Source organism: Eutrigla gurnardus (genome assembly GCF_963514095.1).
Source record: "Eutrigla gurnardus genome assembly, chromosome: 2".
NCBI classification, from domain to species: Eukaryota; Metazoa; Chordata; class Actinopteri; order Perciformes; family Triglidae; genus Eutrigla; species Eutrigla gurnardus.
This window is the reverse complement of record NC_139916.1, coordinates 28,585,154-28,598,542: the sequence shown is the minus strand read 5'-3', so window position 1 is coordinate 28,598,542 and position 13,389 is coordinate 28,585,154.

Here is a 13,389-nt window from a genome sequence, read left to right as displayed (position 1 = left end):
GGCTGCAGAGTTTCCAGTTGGCTAGCCGCCAGTCAGCCAAGCCTGTTAGGGTGTCAGGGATCCTGTCTGACATCAAACCTGTTCTGGTGTCGGGGGTCTGAAATAGTTAAATCAACGAGTATTTTATCTCCCGAGTTACGCATTTGCCTGACGACGATAAAATGCCACCAATGGAGCTCCTATACTATGAGCCACCATGGCAACCGGAGAGAAAACAAGGTCCTCTTACTTCTGCAAGACTCTTAAAAAACATAATTTTTTAAGTTTCCATAATTTTAAAACATTTAGATTTGCTTGTTGTGTGTATAAAAGTATCCATGGTCTTGCTCCACCACCACTGAATGAATTCATAAAAAAAGGACTCTGGAAGGTCTGAGCACCAGGGCTTGTGTTAGAGGAGACTGTGAGATCCCCCACAGGCGCACTGCATTTGGGAAGAATGTGTTGTCTGTTGTAGGGGGGGAAATCTGGAATAGTCTTCCCTCTACAATAAGGGAACGCCCCACATATTCCTCTTTAAAAGGACAACTGAAACAGTGGCTTAAATCAAATCAAAAGTGCGACCACTGACTCGACTTGAATCAAATTACACATTACTTTTTATTTCATTGTTATATCCTGTCTGGGTCTGGTGTCCTTCTGAGTATGTAATGTATTGCACTGTGTCTTGTCTCTTCTATTTGTATTTTATTTATTTATTTAGTAGGGACTACGGATGCAAATTAGCATCTTTGCTATAATCCGGCATATTTACAGAGATATGTAATTATCGATGTTCATTAATGTGCACTGTCCCTATCCAAAAATAAAGCATTGACATTGACTTTACGGCAGTCGAATTAGACATACTACTTCATGCTTATGGGGAAAAGGAGCACATCCTCAGAAAGCGGAGCAATATAGCTGCAGCAGCAAAGGAGAAGAAATGAGAATAAATAATGCATGGACAAATAACTTGCTCATTCTTATCCTTTTTAACAGAGCATGACTGAGCAGTACCAGGGGGGAGTCCATCAACCTCCACAGCACAGATGAACACAGTGAGATGTTCAGTAAATGCCAGGTTCATTCTGCATGTACGTAGAACTGTAGAATTTAATGTCATCCCTAATTTTTCCAGTTACCTGTATTAAATGTATTTACTAAAGAAAATGAAGAAGAGTGACACAGAAATGGTGTATGTTAAGTATGTTAAAAGAGGAAGACAGAGGAAGATATTTGTAGAAAGTTTAATTTACCATGTGCAAATCTGTTGCTCAGGGTCGACACATGATACATGCGTGAGTCATGCACCGAGCCGGGCCACTTGGCCTCAACATTGGTTATAATGTAAGCTGCATCACATACTGTATGATCTTGACAGTGCAGCGAATGAGAGATTACACCCAGCTGTTCCTCTCTTTTCCCCCAACCTCTGACACATTGCAACTCGCATCTCAGAATGTCTGGCAGACATCTCTGTCTGGACAACTGCACATCACCTCAAGCTTAACCTGCTTAAAACCGAACTCTTCTTCATCCCGGGGAAAGACTGCCCTCCCATGGACGGTCACTGTCGAGGACATCACATATTGCAGTCGTCAACTGCAAGGAACCTGGGTGTAATCCTTGATGATCAACTATCCTGCACCCCCAACATCACTGCTGTGGCCCGATCCTGCAGATTTGCCCTCCACAATATCCGCAGGATTCGGACCTTCCTCACAAAGGATGCAACGCAACTTCTGGTCCAAGCACTGGTCATCTCCCGCCTTGACTACTGCAACTCTCTCCTGGCTGGACTCCCGGCCTAGGTGACTAAACCATTACAGCGTATCCAGAACGCTGCAGCACGCCTTGTCTTCAATCTACCCAAATTCTCCCATGTGACCCCCCTCCTCCGTGACCTCCACTGGCTCCCTGTTGCAGCCCACATCCAATTCAAGACGATGGCACTGCCTTCAAGGCCACCAATGGAATGGCATCTACCTTCAAACACTGGTCAAACCACACGCCCCGAAGCGAGCACTTCGCTCCTCTACTTCAGCTGGCCGGCTGGTACCACCATTGCTGAAATCAAACAAATGTCGCTCAGCAAAGTCCAGACTCTTCTCTGTTCTGGCCCCTCAGTGGTGGAACGAACTCCCAACCCATGTCAGGACAGCAGAGTCATTTGCCATCTTCCGAAAAAGGCTCAAGACTCACCTGTTCAGACTTCACCTCGACTCTACATAGCATGACCCACTAACACCCCACCGCCCCCAAAAAAATAACAAAACAAAACAAAAAAGCACTTCTATGTTCTTACTTATAGCACTTTGATCATAGCACTGTTGTTTTTAAGGTATACTTGCTGAACCGCTACTACTTTACTCAGACGAGAACCTAACACTTGTTTCTATTTGTTCGCTCTTACTTTATCGGCAATGATATGCTGTGGTTTCTTTCTTTTGACAAATGTACCTATTGTAAGTCGCTTTGGATAAAAGCGTCTATGCGTAAATGCCCTAAATGTAAATGTAAATATTAGATGCAGTGTATTGTGATGTTTAGTCTTTGGTACTGTAAGACAGGAGACATTGTACCTGCACATTAATGCTGTAGAATAACTTTCTGTTAACAAAGTCCCCTTCATTAACAGAAGGAGCATTTATGGACATATGCATTCCATCAATACAGCTCATGAAATTTGGAAACCCTGCAACATAAACACTTATTCAAGATCCCAGTCTGAGGCTGCAGCACAATGCAAAAAAATTAACAAAATATATTTCAAATGTCATCATTGAATGAATGATTTATACATCTGCCACCTGCAATCCTGTGTAATTCCTCGTTGACGGTCCTTGGAGGGCTGTGGCCAGGGAAGATAACAAATATGAGCAGGAGCCTTTTCAAGGTGAGGGTCACCTTCCTCACAGCTAGGGATGGGTACTGAATTCAGTACTTTGGTACAGCCGAATTCCCCCTGAAGTACCCTATATCGATTCACGTGAAGTCAATCGGTACCACATTTCGGTACTTGAATGCACCTGGGCGTCAGTTAGAGCGGAAGTTGCAGCGACGGCAGTGGACGCGGAAGAGTGTGATTACGTCACTGGCGGCTTGATGATCACATTGAGCAGCATGGCAGACCGAAAGCGCTCGCAGGTGTGGCTCGATTTCTCAAAGATTGATGTAGACTATGCACGCTGAAATATTTGTGATGCCAAGTGCAAGGCCAGCCATGGCAATACGACAAGCCTGAGGAAACACTTGGTCAAACACAAAATATTCCTAAAGGCGGATGAGTGCACCATTTTCGAGAGCTCTAAAACGCCGGCCACTACGACTCCCACAGCAGACACCGTAGCAGTCGGCGGCCAGCATCGCTGGAGAAGATCCGCTGTCAAAAATCGATGACGACACCTAAGATCACGACTCAATTAGCGGGGCATCATCATCAAGTTCGTCGGCTCCAGGTAGGCTAAATAATGAGCTAAAGTGACTTTGCAATTTGATTAGCATTTGTTGTTATAATCGGCTCGGTTCCACGTAACGTAATGTTACACTCTTATGTTGATATACAGGTCCGTCTGCCCTATTCTCTACCCGCCCCTCAGTTACAGTGAGAGCTGTAACTGAGTGACTCCATGCACAAAGGCTAAGGAGACTGCTTTGCCTCGCCACAAAACCGAGGAGTGTCACAGGGCTGTGAGCGCATTTGTGGTTAAAGGGATGTTACCCTTTACAACAGTGGACACGCCATGGTTTAGGTATATTTTTTATTGTATAAAATGAGTTATTATGTGTATGATAGGGCTAGTTAATGACAAAGCAGTTAAGTTATTCATATTTTATCATCATCATTACTTTTATTATTATTTTTCATAACAGGGAGATGACAAGGGCTCTCAATCCAGAAATGAACTTTGCAACACACTGATACCAGCTTGGTACAGTGTTGAAAAAAGTAACGTGAAGGAGGAGCTGAAAGCAGTAGACCATGTTGCAGTGACTGCTGACCTGTGGAGTAGTGTAGCTCAAGACATCACAGTCACTGTTCACTATGTAGTGAAGGCTGAGCTGAGGGAGAAAGTCCTCCATACAAGAGCAGTATTCGTCTCCCAGACAAGGCCTGCTGTAGCGGAAGAAATAGACGACATCCTGGATGACTTTGAAGTGAAGTCCAAAGTGGTAGCTGTTACTGTCGACAACGCAGCCAACATGGATGTAGCCGTCAAGAAAATGAAAGTTTTGAAGATGGGGTGTTTTACACACACCCTGAAAATTTTTTCTCTGTACTTTATATCTTCTTTTGGTTATTTGACAGCCTCAAACTCTGCACGGTGGTGTAGTGGGTAGCACTCTCGCCTCACAGCAAGAGGGTCCTGGGTTCGATTCCCGGGTCGGCCCGGGTTCCTTCTGTGTGGAGTTTGCATGTTCTCCCCGTGTAAGCGTGGGTTCTCTCCGGGTTCTCCGGCTTCCTCCCACAGTCCAAAGACATGCAGGATGGGGATAGGTTGATTGGTGACTCTAAATTGCCCGTAGGTGTGAATGTGAGTGCGAATGGTTGTTTGTCTCTACATGTTGGCCCTGTGATAGACTGGCGTCCTGTCCAGGGTGTACCCTGCCTTCGCCCAATGACAGCTGGGATCGGCTCCAGCCCCCCCGTGACCCTAAATACAGGATAAGCGGTAGAAAATGGATGGATGGATGGATGGACAGCCTCAAACTATTACGTGTGATTGTTGAAAGGGGTGGAGCTTTGTACAAGCCTATTCGGCTACGTTCCCTCCTTGCACCATGTAATGCGTGCTAAATAAAAAATAAAATAAATAAATTGCAGCCCAAAAACTGTACAATGTGAAAAATATTGCCAGTTGGTCAGGGAGGATACGGGCTGTTGTGCTGTGGCTTAGAAGAAATAGCCTTGCCAAGCTTGTCCTCAAAGAAAAACAGAAACTCCTAGGTAGGTAGAAGGTTAATAAAAGACAAATAAAAATCATAGGATGGTAATATTTTTTACTATTTTAGAAATACATATTATTTTATTTGTACTCTTCTTCAACTACATTTCACTGGGGCAAAAACTCTGCTATATCTTTGTCTTCTTAAAGGCCTTGCTGAGCATTCCCTCATACGATGTGAGAACCAGATGGAACAGCCTCTTCCTGATGGTAGAGCGGTTCATTGAACAGTACCCCGCCATCCAGGCTGCTGCAAGGGACCCACGCATCAAGAAGGCTATGGACAGAGACAGGTATAGAAAACTGATTTAAAAAATAAGTCTAAGTAAAAGCATGACAAACATTAAATTACACTTATTTTGTTGACACAAAACTTTCTTATATATATGTATATACTTTGTATTTTTCTCCTAGATTAGAGAGTGATGATGACATTAACAAGTGTGAGGACTTTGTGGACACCATGAAGTTCCTATACACATCCACACTTGCAGTCTCCTCTGACAAGAATGCCAATGCAGGGCAGATCCTCCCCATCTTTGACAAACTGAGGGCCAAGTTTGAGGTGACAGATGAACATTCTGCATTCAAGAGAGCCATTAAGGATAAGGTCTGGGCTGCCCTCTCCTGTCACTACACAGTATGTAGGTACAAGTCAACTCATTTAGTAATCATTCACTTAATGCTGCCATCCAGTTGTTGAAATGCAGGATCACCAATATACCAATATGTTCTTGAAAGGAAGAAGCAAATAAAGAGCTTCGAGGGTTCCTTGAGGAGGCTACAGCCCTATATCCGCACTTCAAAGTCAAGGTTCATGTTGAGGCTGTTTGGACCCGCCTTGAAAATGCATCTGTGGCACTGAGTGGAAACAAGGTTTGTTCATTGGGGTCATAAAAGTAAACTTATGTGTTTTGTTCTAATAAAAACATATTGTTCTAATTACTTGTGTATGCTATATTTTAAATGGTGGAGTTGTGACCCAGGAGGAGGAAGAGAGAGGAAGAAATGTGCAGCAGGAGAAAAACAGTTCAAACACAAACAAGAACACTCCCTTAGTGCTCTAACCCTAGTTTAAGTTATCTCAGCCTCTCTTAAAGGCGCTATATGTAAGAATGTGGCCAAAAGCGATGCTACACTCAAATTCAAAACACTGCGGCGAGTCGCATCCGTCTCCCCCTCCACCCCCTCCCCTCCAGACTCAAGGTTGCCAGAGCTGTTGGCGTATCCAAACGCGCCGAAGGCGGCCGGACAGCGGAGTAACAACGTTACTCATTTCGATCGTAGAAACAAACGTTAGCAGCACAGCTCGTAACAGGAGAGTGCTAATGCTGCTAGCGTTAGCTGTACTGCTAACGTAGTATTCGAAATGTCCATCCCCGTCAAGCTATTTTTAATGAGAAAATACTGCCAGACAAATGACCTGTATCCAGCGGAGCGTCCTCAATTTCGACCTCATTCGACTCCATTGTTCGGCGGTTTGAGGGCAAGGTAGTTGGTGCTAATGTTTGTTAGCTTGCTGTACAGTGTTGTAACGACACTGTTGTTGCAGCATGCGCTGTGACTTGCACCGTTCCTCGGATGTAATTTCTTTTTCATTTAGTTTTCCGCTGCTTAACCAGCAGATGGTGCTGCCAGCCTGCAACCATCGACTGTATGCCTGCCGCACACATATACACACACACATTAAATAATTTATATACTACACAAATCATGTGGCAGTGCCATCTAGTCTTCATTTCGCGATCCATTTTTTTCAAACTCGATGCATATCGTCACGTTTTGTATCGCGATATTTCGCCAAACGATATTTCGTCCCATCCCTAATCTGAAGGAGAAGAGGCAGCACCACCAAGAGTAAAGAAAAAGCTTTCAGCACTTGGTCATCTCTTTAAGGATGAAGACTAGGCCCTGCTACCGCAGACGGAGGTAGATGTCAGTACTCCCTCATTGACTGAAAAGGCCAAGAAAGAGCTGCAGACCTACAGGAGGTTTCCAGCAATCCTCAGCTCTGTCAATCCCCTCCTGTGGTGGTGGCAGAAGAACAACCAAATCCCCATGCTGGCCAGTTTGGCCAAAAAATATCTTTATGTGCAAGCGTCTTCCACTCCGTCTGAGAGAGTATTCTCTCTTCCTAAAAAAGAACTGTTAAAGATGTGTGGTATGGTTCTTGAATGGGTGGTTTGTTTTAGTTTCTCTTATGTGAAAAATGGTATAGAGTAATTTATTTTTTCCTCAGCTGGTTCAAGCTCAGCGAATGGGAGGAGACAGGAATAAGAACAACAGGCCCAAGACAAGAGAGGATTTAATTCCTTTGCTTGTCTACCCGACACTATTGGCTCAATAGACTGCATGTATGTGCACATTAAGGCAACCTCTCCATGTCTCAACAGCAAGTAATATCACTCCATAAATGTGCAGCTCATCTGCCACTCCCAGAACCACCTTCTGAATGTGGTCTCCTGCTTCCCAGGAGGTGCACACGACTCCTATATTTTATTAAACATTTCTTTGGGTATGCACCTCGAACAAGGAGCTGCTGGAGACACATGGCTCATTGGTACGTATCTTTGAGTAATTGATTATAAATTCCAGCAACAGTAGGCGCTTTTCCTATAATAACTTATTTTATGTGGAGATCAATGATCTGCCCTGGCCCCCTGGTTGATGACACCACTCACCAACCGTCAGAGTCAACAGGAGGTGTCGTTCAGTCAGTGGCACACACGTAGTCGCTCCAACATCACCCTTAACCCTCAGGGACTGAACTGACATCACTTGGTAAATGGTTGACTGTGAGAGGCATGTCACGTTACTTTGAAACAAAAACTACTATCTAGAAGTGTGGTTTTTTTTTACATTTTTGACCGCCTGATTTGAATTATTCCAGGCTCTCGTCTGGAATTGTGATAGCATATTTATGGCGGCAATTATCAAATCCAATTATTGTATCAACCTTTAATCAAACAAATAAACCTACATACTGTTGTGTTTATAGAAGTAGCTGTTTTAATTTTTGGAAAAAAATAAAGTTTAAAAAGACATGCTTGTGTATTGGAGAGACAATTGAGTATTATAATGGTAGGCCAACTTGCTTTCAGAGGATTTCAGAGATTTACCAGGACCAACAACTTTAATGGGTTAAGGTAAGTTAATATTTCAACTTGTAGAAAAGTACATTTTTTTTAATTAGAAAAAAATTCTGCCAACACATTTTGTCAACTATATGGCAATGTGAAATATTAGACTTGGTCAGCAATTGTTCTAAATGTTGAATAAACTCAAAATAGCCACTTGATGTTACTTAACTTTTTAAAGTTGTGCCACCTTATTTATTATGAATAGGGTTGCTAATTGCAAGCACTTCCCTTAATCGATCATTAGTAACATGAGTTAAAAACACAAGAGGTCATGTGAGGCTGTACTCAGCAATTTGTTTAAAAAGCCAAAGCTCTCCACTGTGCTGTTGTATGCCTGGTACACTGTAAACACGAATAAGTTACCAGAACTCAAAAAAATTGAGGCAATCGCTTGCCACAATTTTTTTAAGTTGATTAACTTAAAAGTCAAAGTTTTCCAGAACTTAAAAGGTTGGATGACTTGCTACTTGTACTTTTTGATAACAGTGAAATTAAAGTGCTCGTTTAGCTCAACTCAAATATTTGCAGTTAATATCACTTACAGTTTTCTGTTAAGGCAACTCAATAATTTTCAGTTATTATGACTTACAGTTTCCGTTTAAGGCAACTCAATTATTTACAGTTATTATGACTTAAAGTTTTCAGTTTTCAAACCACTGGAATAAGTTCACAGAACTCTAAAAAATAAGTACACAACCACACCATTTTATGTTAACCAAACTCAATGTTTATTAGTTTGTGTTGTCATTGTTTTAAGTACACATTATTCAAATATATTGAGTTTGTTTACTTAAAAACATGTCACTCAAAACTTAAAATGTTTGAGGCAATTGATTGCCTCAATTAAATTGAGTTTAAATAACTTAATATATCTAAAATCCATGAACACTTGCTATTGAACAGTTTTTTCCTTCCCGCTCCCTTTAAGCACAATGCAATGTGAAAAATTGAATTTAAAATAAATAATACACATTTATAAATTAAAATAGATAGAAAATTAGAATAATTTAAATATATATAATAATTTAAATATATATACTTAACCCATTTGTACTGCATGCGTGGCGAAGTGCTGAGTCTCCTGCCGGCTGCACTGGCAGTGTTGCGCCACACAGCAACCGGCGGGAGGGGCAATGCTGCGTCGTGCAGCATCCGGTACAAATGGCTTGAATAAATTTGAGAGATTTTTAATTCTCTGATTCTAGCCTTCCAAATGTGTTCCTGGTCACTTAAGACCAGAGACTACCTAGAAATAGATATTTCTCACAAATTTCTGATATTGACCAGACAAATAATCAGATATTCAGAAAAATAATCTGAGTAATCAAAAACAATAATAAATAATACCAAAATTAAATCATCTTTTGTTACAGAAAACACTGTGCTTTTGGCTTCCTGGCTAATTCCTGAGTAAGGCAACAGGGCAGCAATTTGGATGAAAAAAAAAAAAAAACCTGTATAGACTGTTAAATTTTAACCAGTATCAAATGCACAGTGAAACTTGGGTCAATCTTGCACAGCCCACAATTGTTGAGAAAAAACATTAAAACATACAAAACATTAGCGTTACATTTTTGCATTATATTAATGCAAAATGCAAAGGCATAACGTGTAGTTTGGACCTATTGGCTGAACACAGAGTAGTGCAGTAACTGTTTGAGGCATTATTTAGACAAAACAAGATAACTTTGAACTAGCCTTTTATAATGCTTGACCCTGCAGCCTTCTTTCAGTTGAGTTTCTACATCATCAAGTCATTCTTGAGGGTCTGCAACCTGGGTGACAGTTTACCACTTTCTAGACCAAGCAAAATCTTTTGAGTGAATTCAAAAGTGTTGGTCAGTGCTTTGGGATAGCTGAGGTGTAGTGCATATATCAGTCCAAAGATTACCAGGAAGGCATCGCCAAGTCTGGGGCGGCTGACCACGGCATCACTTTCAATGACGACAGAGATTCTCACAGGGTGGTAGTGAACTGGACTTGTGTCATGGTCACTGATGACAGTAAGAAGGCCCACTGCAACACCATCAAGCTCTGGCTCATCAGACTCGTCCTGAATGAATGAAAAAGAGATAGTCATCACAAACTAACACGTGGAACAGGACATTGACATTTAGCAGACGTGTGGGATAGACAGAAACCAATCTAAAGGACATTTACACGAAAATGTTTTAATGAACATCTTATCACTTTGAAAAAAACGCCAATACAGTTCCTTTCTAGTGAGGAGAAAGAAAAACAGAATTGTATATACTGAAAAGTTCACTGAAGAATTTAAACAGTCCAATCACAACATATATCCACAAATAACCTGTTCACATCTTTAATGCAATCAGACAAATGGAAAACACGAAGTGGACTAATTGCAAAATTCACAAAGCTCATTTGAATCATTTAACCTGTTCACTGTCCCACTGGTTCAACCTATGAAATGTGTATTAATCTATTTACCTGTTCATCGTGGATTTTTAAAATTTCAGCCAGAGCATCTGCTGTCTTCCCAGTTATTGATGCCTTCTGTCTGAATAAGGTCATCAGACGAGGAAGATGGCGGTCAAGCTCAGCATAGAATGTGTTGGGCAGGTTCTGATTTGTAATCCGCTGGAACTCTGCATACAACTACATTGAAATAACAGGAGGAGGAGAAGATAGCAACAACACTTAAAAAAACGGTTCAATTTGAAGAATCTAGCACACATTTATAAAGCAGAAAATAGCAGCTAAATGAGTAAGAATAACAATTTTCACTTTAAAAGAGAGAGCTAATCCATATTACCTCAGACTCTATTTTGAGGGCAGGCCAGAGGTCCATGAGCTCGTTCACTGCTGGGAAGGACATCACTATGGTCTGTCGGCGTAGGGGAAACGTGGTCTCCATCATCTTTCTAATGAGGGGCAGGTACTTCTCAGTCTTCTTCACTTCTTCAACAATTGTCTGCCTCAACTGCTCAAGGCTTGAAGGATCCCTTCCTTGGGGAAAGTTGGGTAAGAAGTTGACTTCTGCCCGCTTGGGTCTTTTAATGTTGGAATGTGAAGGTTCATTATCAGGATGACTTCTACTTCTTTTTCCAGCATTAACAGTGACCTCCTGACATCCAGCCCGTCTCATCTTGTTTCTGAAATTGCCCATCTTGAACTTGATGCTGTTTTTCCATCCATTCCAGCCAGTCTCAGATCCTGCTTCCTTCAAGCAGGGATGTGTGGCTACAAGACCCTCAGCAGCCATTGCAATGTCTTTATCACTTGGATAAGCCTTAAAACCATAAATAGTAGATGCAAGCTTTTCTAAAATGTCATACTTTAGGTCTCTTGTCAACTTAAGGTGTGTTGTTCTTCTCATATTCTGCATTTCCATCTCTAAGAGTCAGTTCAACATCAAATGCAAATGTGAGAACCGTAAAAGGACCCGGAGGCCACCTACTGAGACGCTCTGGAGATGACACATCAGAAAGTACAACAGTAGTTGCAATAGAGCTGCAGTCTTGTGAAAGTGATATGTGCACAACAGCTTTTTGTGGCAATTCCTCGATGTCTACAAGGGAAGTTAGTTTTCCAACAAAGTCTGGATCTTCATAAAGCAAATCGAAGTCAAGGTCTATTTCCAGGTGATCTTTTATAATGCTGATCAGTGCATCAATAGAGGCTGGTCTTGAGCTGAGTTTTAATTTTCTAGCCTGTTCTGGCTCAACAACACGAAGAATCATTTGTTGTGGGGATGCAGCTGCCATCGTGCTAATGAAAAGACAAAATCAGGTTGTTAAAGAGTACCATATACAGTTTATAAATTGCTTAATTACACAGAGAGTGAATAAAAACACAATAACTGATAAATCAAATAATCATTCATTATTACCTGAACTCAGTTCTGTCTGACTTGAATGAACCGCTTGGGGGTCAGCAGCAGTGAGCCGTCTAGCTTGTATGCTGAGAGAGGGACTGTATCGTTCAGACCAGAATGCAGGTGGATCGACAGACTTGTGTCTTCAGTTGACAGCTCATAGGACCGTAGATGTTCTACATACCAGGAGTCATAATCACAACACAGAAAAGATACGTTGTGATTCACAAGGAAGATCTGTTCTATTTTGCTCAATTTAGACAGTCAACCACTGACTCCTACAGACAGAAACATTCCACAACATTAGAATGTCAAATCATAAGTGCATCCATTTATAAATGCCCTCTGTTAATAATCTTTTAATTTACATTTTACATTTAGGTCATTTAGCAGACGCTTTTGTCCAAAGCGACTTACAATAAGTACATTTGTCAAAAGAAGGAAACAAGGAAACCACAACGAATCATTGCCGATAAAGTAAGAGCTAAAAATAGAACAAGTGTTAGGTCCTCATCTGAGGGGGGGGGGGGGGTTGGTGGGTCATGCTAGTCGAGGTGAAGTCTGAACAGGTGAGTCTTGAGCCTTTTTCGGAAACTGGCAAATGACTCAGCTGTCCTGACATTAGTCGGGAGTTCGTTCCACCACTGAGGCGCCAGAACAGAGAAGAGTCTGGACTTTGCTGAGCGACATTTGTTTGATTTCAGCGATGGTGGTACCAGCCGGCCAGCTGAAGTAGAGGAGCGAAGTGCTCGCTTCGGGGCATGAGGTTTGACCAGTGTTTGAAGGTAGATGGGTGCCGTTCCATTGATGGCCCTGAAGGCCTGTTTGAAGGTAGATGGGTGCCGTTCCATTGATGGCCCTGAAGGCCAGTGTCATCGTCTTGAATTGGATGCGTGCTGCAACAGGGAGCCAGTGGAGGTCACGGAGGAGGGGGGTCACATGGGAGAATTTGGGTAGATTGAAGATAAGGCGTGCTGCAGCGTTCTGGATACGCTGCAATGGTTTAATCGCAGAGGCCGGGAGTCCGGCCAGGAGAGAGTTGCAGTAGTCAAGGCGGGAGATGACCAGTGCTTGGACCAAGAGTTGCGTTGCATCCTTTGTGAGGAGGGTCCGAATCCTGCGGATGTTGTAGAGGGCAAATCTGCAGGATCGGGCCACAGCAGTGATGTTGGGGGTGCAGGATAGTTGGTCATCGAGGATTACACCCAGGTTCCTCGCAGTTGACGACGGCAATACTGTGATGCCCTCGACAGTGACCGAGGGCAGTCTTTCCCTGGGATGAAGAGGAGTTCGGTTTTATTCAGGTTAAGCTTGAGGTGATGTGCAGTTGTCCAGACAGAGATGTCAGCCAGACAGTCCGAGATGCGAGTTGCAATGTGGGTGTCAGAGGACGGGGGAAAAGAGAGGAACAGCTGGGTGTCATCTGCGTAGCAATGGTAGGAGAATCCATGCGATGTGATAACAGAACCTAGTGATCTGGTGT